Raw genomic sequence first — 9,147 nt, 5'->3', positions numbered from 1 at the left:
TGCAGTTCGGTTCCGAAAAACGCCGCAAGGGTTGTTTTATTGGCCTCGCCACTGGATCCAAGTTAAGGTGGTGCTCGGCAAGTTCCCTGGGTACTCCTGGCATGTCAGCTGGACACCATGCGAAGATTTCCCAGCGCTCACGGAGGAATTCGACGAGCGCGCTTTCCTATGCGAGATCCATATTTGCTGCAATGGATGTCGTCTTCTTGGGATCTGTCGGATGGATCTGTACTTCCTTAGAATCCTTGGTGGTGCTGAAGGTTGGTTCCTTGAGTGGCCTCCCCATGTCGGGCAACACATCATAATCAGTTGTGAGCCTTGATTCTATATACTCTGCTTGCATCCCGAAGGTTTTCAACAGTCGATGAAAATCCCTGTCGCACTTATCAGCTAGCGCAAAACTACCTTTTACTGTAATTGGTCCCTTGGGTCCAGGTATCCTCCACAATAAGTATGTGTAATGTGGTACCACCATAAACCTGGCGTAGGCTGGTCGTCCCAACAAGGCGTGGTATTGTGATGGGAAGTCGACAACCTCAAATTCCAGCCTCTCGATCCTGTAATTTTCTCGGGTTCCAAACTGAACGTCGAGATTGATCTTTCCTAGTGGATAACTCGGCTTGTCTGGTGTGATACCATGGAAGCGTGTGTCAGTTTCTTTTAAATTTGCTAAGGAGATGTTCATCTTCCTCAATGTATCCGCGTACATAAGGTTTAAGCTGCTGCCTCCATCTATAAATACTCGGGAGACGTCGAATCTTGCGATCACTGCTAGCAAAATCAATGCTGATTGCCCTGGTCTAGGAACTTGCTGCGGGTGGTCTGCTATGGTGAAACCAATGTCCTGCCCCGACCAATCTAAGTACTCGACTGTTGGTGGGGGCATCTTTTCTGCCATGAACACGTGTCGCGAAATTACTTTCTGAGCTCTATTGGGTGGCCTGGCTTTTTGAATCATCGAGACCGCGCCATTGGTGTCGACGTACGGAGGTGGGTTTGGAGCTGCCGCTATTTGTAACTGGTGTCGATTTGCATCTGTAATTGCGGGAGGATGCGGAAGGTGGATCTCACTCCTTGGCCCTTGGGGGTTTCAGTTCATTGCCTACGTATTTGCCTGCCCTGCAAACTTTAGCATTGCTTGAAAATTTCGACAGTCCTTCTGCAGATGTCCTGACTGCCTTCTTCCATTGACGTCGAGATAGAAATGCATTTGGCACGGTCCGTTTAAGATGTCCTCGGGTGAGACGTACGGTCTCTGAAACCTTGGTCCATTATTTTGTCGGGAATCCTCTTTGTAGTCGCTGCGCTGCTCACCGCTTCTCTGGTGATTATCTCGAATGTTCCCTCCATTGTTTCCTCGAAAACCAGCTGATATCTGGCTAGGGGCATCATAATTTGAGAACTATCGAGGAAATCGTCGCCTATTTTGAAAATTTCGAATGCGGTCCTCTTCAGGAGACCTATGTCGTTTGTTGTGAACAGCATCTTCTCCATCTGCCCACTTGTTTGCTATCTCCATTAATGCTGATACTGTTTTTGGGTTGGTTCTCCCCAAGTCTTCGACAAAATCTCCTCGTCGAATTCCAGCCACAAACGCATCTATTGCTCTCTCATCAGATATGTTCTCTGCCGAGTTTTTAATGATGTTCCACCTCTGGATGTATTTTCTCATTGATTCATCGTGCTTTTGTCTACACGATCTCAACTCCTCTAGTGATGCGGGTTTTTTGCAACTGGATCGGAAATTCTTGACGAATACATCCTCAAAACTGTCCCAGCTGTCGATGGAACCTGGAGGCAGCTTCTTTATCCAGGATCGTGCGCCTCCACTCAGGTGCACTTGAATGCTCTGCATGCCTGTTGCTCTAGTTCCGCCCATAAACTTCACCGTCTCTAGATAATCAACTAACCAATCCTCAGGGTCTTGCAGGCCGTCGAATTTTTTGTAATTATCGGGTAGTTTAAATCCTGATGGAACTCGAGTTTTACGGACTCGTCTCATGAAACACGGGAGCCCACACATATCTTCATCATTGATCTCTGGTGAGTGTATGCGTTCCCTTCTCTCTTGTCGCGCTCTGTCAACCCTTGCCTGAGTAGTTGCATCTCTTGCGCCACTTGTTCTTGCAGGATCTTGCACTGCCGCCGTAGGTTGTGGACTATTTTGCCTTGCTGATCCTTCGGGAGGTGTGCCTGCAAATGCTGTGCCCATCACCCCAACTCCTGCCATGGCCATGTTGTACAATGGTTCCCTTGGGTCTGCAGGAGGTGGCCTGGATGCGAGTATAAAATCTTGCGTTGCCATGTACCCAGCTTCTGGCGTTTTAGGGATAATGTTTCCCCTTGTGTCTATGGACATGAAGGACATGTCGAGGTTTTGAACTAGATTCTCTCTTTCAGCCTCAGATATGTTCTGCAGTCGAGATCTTGCTCTGTTACGAGCTGCTCTGTGACTTTATCCCGAAGTCCCTCATTGTTGACTCAAGTTTGCTCTTCGCCTTCTTGACGCGGAAGCTGTGGCTTGCCTCCTGTCTAGCTCAATTCTCTATTTTTCGAGTTCCCATCTAGTACGAGCAAGTCTATATTGGTAAGCTTGTGACTCTTCAGGTGTCGCTGATACGTCTCCAACGTATCTATAATTTCTGATGTTCCATGCTAGTTTTATGACAATACCTACATGTTTTGCTCACACTTTATAATGATTTTATGCATTTTCTGGAACTAACCTATTAACAAGATGCCACGATGCCGGTTCTCGTTTTCCGTTGTTTTTGGTTCCAGAAAAGGTTGTTCGAGCAATATTCTCGGAATTCGACGAAACAAAAGCCCAAGTCCTTATTTTCCCCGGAATGTTCCGAACACCGAAGGAGAGCCGGAGGGGGCCAAGGGGGACCCACACCATAGGGGGCGCGGGTCCCACCCTGGCCGCGCCGCCATGTGGTGAGGGCGCCCTGTTGCCCCTCCGACTCTGCCTCTTCGCCTATATAACCCCTCGTGACCTAAAAACGCGACACCAATTGACGAAACTCCAGAAAGACTCCAGGGGCGCCGCCGCCATCGCGAAACTCCGTTTCGGGGACGAGAGTCTCGTTCCGCACGCCGCCGGGACGGGGTATTGCCCCCGGAGCCATCTCCATCGACACCACCGCCATCTTCATCGACGTTGTTGTCTCCTATGATGAGGAGGGAGTAGTTCTCCCCCGAGGCTGAGGGCTCTACCGGTAGCTATGTGGTTCATCTCTCTCTCCCATGTACTTCAATACAATGATCTCATGAGCTGCCTTACATGATTGAGATCCATATGATGAGCTTTGTAATCTAGATGTCGTTATGCTATTCAAGTGGATTTTACTTATGTGATCTCCGGAGACTCCTTGTCCCACGTGTGTAAAGGTGACAGTGTGTGCACCGTGTGGGTCTCTTAGGCTATATTTCATAGAATACTTGTTCACTCGGGTTATGATTTGAGTTGGATGTCTCTATGAAATTGTGGTGTGTTAGTACCTCCTATGAATGCTCACAGTGACAGCGTGGGGTGTTTATTAGTACTTGGGAATACATCTTTAAGGTTTGCTTTTGCAGCCCTACACGGTGAATTAGTGTTCGTTATTCTGCCAGAGAGTAATTCAGAATAGCATAGTGAAGTGCTTATATTTATATTCCTTTATGATAACAATGTTGAGAGTGTCCACTAGTGAAAGTATGATCCCTAGGCCTTGTTTCTAAGCATTGAAACACCGTTTCCAACAAGTTCTGCTACATGTTCGCTTGCTGCCATCTTTATTTCAGATTGCAATTACTACTTACAATCATCCATATTACTTGTATTTCACTATCTCTTCGCCGAACTAGTGCACCTATACATCTGACAAGTGTATTAGGTGTGTTGGGGACACAAGAGACTTCTTGTATCTTAATTGCAGGGTTGCTTGAGAGGGATATCTTTGACCTCTACCTCCCTGAGTTCGATAAACCTTGGGTGATTCACTTAAGGGAAACTTGCTGCTGTTCTACAAACCTCTGCTCTTAGAGGCCCAACACTGTCTACAGGAATAGAAGCGTGCGTAGATATCAAGCTATTTTCTGGCGCCATTGCCGGGGAGGTAAGGTAAAAGGTATTCACATCCTCCGACTACTAAGCTATTTCCTAGCACTGTTGCCGGTTTGTGAGTGCTCGAAGCTATTTCCTTTAGATCCTACAATTATATCTTTTTGTTTCTTGTTTTTATTTTCACTAGTTAGGCTTAATGGAAAACAACAAAAAAATTAGAGATCTTTATGAACTTTATATTGAACTAGTAAATTTGCTCGTGCGTTGCTACAGGTTTGATTCTGTCTGAGAAAACTTCAGTTCGTAGGAGATTCAAGCTTCGTCACCGATCCCAAAACTCAATTATTGGTCGGAGATGTAATAAGAATGTAAAATATGCTAGTTTCCGGGTTTTTTAGATCAATTAACATATGCACTGTGTTAACTGTTAACAGCTACCGAGAAACTTTTTTTTGTGAAAGTGTGCCTCTACATTGCAATGTTAGACATACAATAACTTGAGAAAATGATAATAAGTAGATACAATCTCTACTACTTTATAATGTATGAACAATACTTTGCAGGGTTGATCAATGTTGCTGAGTGGTAGCAGTTGTGCTTAATGAGCTGAAGCTTTACGATTTCCAGTCCAAAAAACGTCTCCTTTTGTATGCATTGAATTTAGTCTGTTTGCAGATGTAATTCCTTATGCTGACTTCACAATGATGGTAAAACTATATTCTATGGAGATTTTTTTTTCTTCCATTGCCGTGAAGCCTTACCATGAATTTTTTTTCTTGAGAAATATGCTACCTGGGCAGACTTAGTACTGAATTGAGTCAGTTTTAGCAGATTGTATGCGCTCTGGACAGAATGAGTCAGCTACTCATAGCAAGAAGGACATGGACTAGCTGCTTCTCTATGGATGCTCCTCCAGATATCAGAGCTTGGATCGATGACAAGATGTAGTCTACATGCTGAGAACTGGCAATCTGTTCCTTTCAGTTTTTATTTACAAAGAATTAGTAGTTGCACTTGCGTTTATGAAACAGACAGTGCAATTGGCAATACACTCATTTAAAGAAATGACACCTTTTCTGGTGATTAGTTTGCTAAGATTGTTTGTCTGTGGTTGTAAGTTAATTTGATCTGGGAGGTAGCCTAAAGGAACAGCCTTCAGGGATTAATAATTTGATGAGAGCAAGGCTTATCCAGTTGAAGTAGCAAGGCTTCTCATCCCTGGTAATATCTATTTCCATTTGAAAGTTATTTTAAACTCTGACTTCACTAAGTGATATTAGAAGTGTCTTTGATATTGAGCTGAATGTGTTGGAGGGAACATGTATGATATTGCTTAGGTGAGTGAATTTTTTGGTGTGCATGTCTGGCATATTTTCGATCATTTCAATACTTATTACTGGTCATAGGTTTTTCCATACATACATAAGTTGTCATCGGCAATGAATCAGTTCAAAACACAATCTGTTAGTGTTAAAGTTCTAACTGGTGCAGGCTGATATGATGCCTCTCCATTTTTTTTGCTGGTTTCATCATGCTGGTTGACTACTTGCATTTTTTTGTCACTAAATGCTTTTTATATTAGTAAAGCGTGCATACCCTTTCAGATTTTTAAGAGAATGAAGTTATCAAATCATATTACTGTGTCATATGTAGTAAGGATATCATGATGAGTAAACGCACCAATTTGACAAGATATTTGCAAATTCTGTAATGGAAAATCCGAAAAATTGGAATTCTCTGTTAAGATATTTTTATCCATAAGTAATGCTTGCAATGTGAATTGATTGACTCAATTGTACTGTCCTTTCAGTCACTAAACAAAGGAAGCCCCACAGAGCATGATTCTTGACTTCTTTCATTCCAATAAAAAGGTAAGCAACAACACATCAACCATTCCCCTGGAATTTTACCTTGATCACTATGCTCTCTTGGAATGATCTTTATGATAGAAATGCTAATTATGTTTGCTATTTGCACCTCATGGTTTTTCCTAGACTTTTTCAGTAGTATGTAAACAGTTATAAGACCCAAGTGATTTTCTCTTTTATGCTCCTTTCATGTGAATCTCTTATGTTGCATCTTCATATAATTTTATATCAGGATATGATTTCTTTAGTATTTTGATAGTGCATTTGTATGATGTAGAGGAATTTCCTACACTATGGTTCTCTAACATCAATGGGGCGGAGAAGTTTGTAGATAAATGCAGATTATGCATCGTCAAATTATCTCTATACAAGAAGTATTTACACATGATTTTTCCACATGTTTGTTCCTATTATGATAACCCGTGGTTCTCATGTGTTTTTGTTCTCCAGACGTTGGATGCACCATAATAATCTATTGATATTTTGTTAAATGAAATAGATGACCTCAAGATTGCTTGTTTTATTAATTAGGTGGTGTATTCCACTGGTGACATGCTCGGGCTAGGTGTTTTCCTCTCCTAAGAGAGGGAAAGGAGTTCTTGGAGGTAAAGTCACGCATCCTGATTGGGATCCACAGCTTGGTAGGCAGATAATATATCCAATGTCACTCGAACTGCAAGTTAGTTGGGCCTAATATGTCAGATAATTTTGACAGAAGAGCAATGCCTTGGTTCAACAGGAAGAATGTAATTCAAGGATGAATAAGTTTTTATTTAAGCATATCTTCAGGAATAAGATCCAGTAGCAGTGTGTGAGTAATTGATTCTAATGTTAAATATAGAGTAAGAATTTCGGATTGACATTAAGTGTTTCTTTACTAGAAACTAAAATTCCCAGATTGATAAGCATTATTTAATTGTAATATATTGTTTTATTTTTCCAGTACCTGGTAGTTATTTATGAACAATTTTATAAGAGCCCATGCATTGAAATTTGAAAGGCCTTAGTTAATAAATTCTTTGTTCAAAATATCGTGTTGTTGGAGACACTATTGAATTGTAAGTCATCGCATTATCTCGGCCTGCTCCATAAAAACCTCCATGAAAAAATGTATTTTCATTACGGCTTGGAAAGAAAATGAGCAGTGAAGGCCAATGATCAAAATCAGATGTTCAATTGCTTCTTGATTGTGGCCACTACCAACCATGTAATATCCGCTTCACAGCTATTGATTGTATAAAGAGAGCGACATGTGTTTTGACTAACCCAAACAAAATAATTTCACCATTGCCTAAATGGTATTGTCCTTGAAATGTTTTTTACGGAGGAAATGTTGATGAGAATGTCTTAATTGACAAATGCTTCATGCCACCGGAATTACAATGTTAATTTTTTTTTATAATGGTCGTAGCAACGCACGAGCATTCAACTAGTAATTACTTTAAAAGCACAGATCTAATCTTTCATCATCAGAATGTTGCCTTGCACGCTATGAGCAAGAAGATGAACAATACTTGTGGCATTCAAACATGTTAGGGTGAATTAAATCAGCTATTTTTTCACAATTTATGAATTAATGCAAGAACATAATCAACTGAAAACCTATACCTAATAATAAATATAATAAATACAACACAATATAAAAACTCACCGGGAGGTGTGTGTAGTCACCAGCGGCAGTGAAGAGAATTGTACTTGCATATGTGAGGACCTCGGAAGCTAGCCCGCGCGCTGCCATGCGTGGAGGTTGTATAAACCACCTGTATATTGTACCTATGTAATCGACGTGGGTGACATGCTGCGCAAGTAAAAAAAATTGCCGCACTGTGCATCTGAGTCTTGGTATCGTCCATGATTTTGATTAGACTTGTCATTTGGCTGCGTTGGTTATCAGGGGTTGATGCTAGTGTTGAGTATCTCCTGGCGCCTGGGGGGCTGGCGGCTTGGGACGTTGTGGAGCGCACACTCCTTTCCAATGAAATTTCTTAGCCGTACAGACCATCTCTTTGAAAGCATCATCTAAAAATAATTAGAAATATCATGGCAACTAAATTCTTTAATATATTCGTTCTCTGCAATCTCTAACGCCGTCAGACACAGGACACAAACCGCACAACACCCGCAGTTAGGCCTCTGCGACGTTGTCGGCGACCAGTGGCAGCCGGTGACGCGGCTAAGCTTCACGCTCCCTCCTTTCAGGAACCAACCATCTTGCACGTCGGATACGATCTCCCACCGGAGAAACGATTGCACCTTAATGTCCTCAATCCACACGAAGAAACCGCGGCCAGCACTCGGCAGCCCTCCACGCCCGTGCCCGCCACAGGCAGGCTCCCTTATGCTCCCGCATTCCTACGTATTCGCTTCGCGGATCAGCGCCCCTGCGTGCCTCACCCTTAGCCGCCGGGAGAAGTACGTGGTGACCTCATCGCTGGGTGGCTACCCGACGCGCCCATGCACAACCGCTTGATCCTGGTGTGGACCTCGCTGGCACCCCTCGTCGGCGCCCCTTCCGCCCGGCTTGCATGCCACCGCCGGAGTACCAAAGGCTTCACGCACCTCCGCTGGGTCCCGATACGGATTCATGTGATGTGTTGTAGACACTATCTCTTGCCCTATTCGCCGTAGCTAGGGGCCTCTCGCACGAGCATTGTCACTTTGCTTAGGACATCTGATCCAGAAAACCCAAATTATGTCTAATTTAGAGTTGTTTGACACATGGTTGTAGATGCGTCCAATGACACCCCAGACGGACCGGGCATGTCCGTTGTAGCCTTTTTTTTAATTCTATACTCCTTTACAAACAAAATATGCTAGTACAAACAAACATCCGTTACCTTTGCTCAAAAAGTAACTTTGTATATTCATTAGCTTTGGTCAAAGCTAAGCAAGGCTAGTTAGCATGTAGCAGCAAACAGATCGAGCAGCTAGCAATACGGCATACATGTAGAGAGAACAACAATTAGGCCCGTGTCGTTCTCTGGAAGCAAAGTAGACTCAAACGTACTCCCAATATTTCCCCTTGCGAACTCGTGTTGTCCCTCTCAAACAAACAGTAGTGCAGTACCATCTTCTCTTAATCCTCTCACATAAGCTCTCACAATCTCCTGAAATCTATGTATGCAGCAGCTCATATCCCGTCGGGTTCTCATGAACCGGGCACATCAGAAAACAACGGTGTAGCCAATAGGTCGAATCACAGCTGCCTCTTCAGCCCTTATTCGATCG

General features: G+C 43.2%; 1 long non-coding RNA gene across 1 annotated transcript; it reads left to right on the top strand.

Moving 5' to 3' along the window:
* The first annotated feature begins 4,736 nt into the window (after positions 1 to 4,736).
* LOC124678716 lies at positions 4,737 to 6,773 on the top strand. The gene is made up of 3 exons (XR_006994613.1): positions 4,737 to 5,272; positions 5,862 to 5,922; positions 6,451 to 6,773. It is a non-coding gene; the product is annotated as an uncharacterized LOC124678716 (long non-coding RNA).
* Positions 6,774 to 9,147: the final 2,374 nt, after the last annotated feature.

This window comes from Lolium rigidum, chromosome 7 (genome assembly GCF_022539505.1).
Source record: "Lolium rigidum isolate FL_2022 chromosome 7, APGP_CSIRO_Lrig_0.1, whole genome shotgun sequence".
Classification (NCBI taxonomy): Eukaryota; Viridiplantae; Streptophyta; class Magnoliopsida; order Poales; family Poaceae; genus Lolium; species Lolium rigidum.
This window is presented reverse-complemented; position numbering and strand designations above follow the sequence as displayed.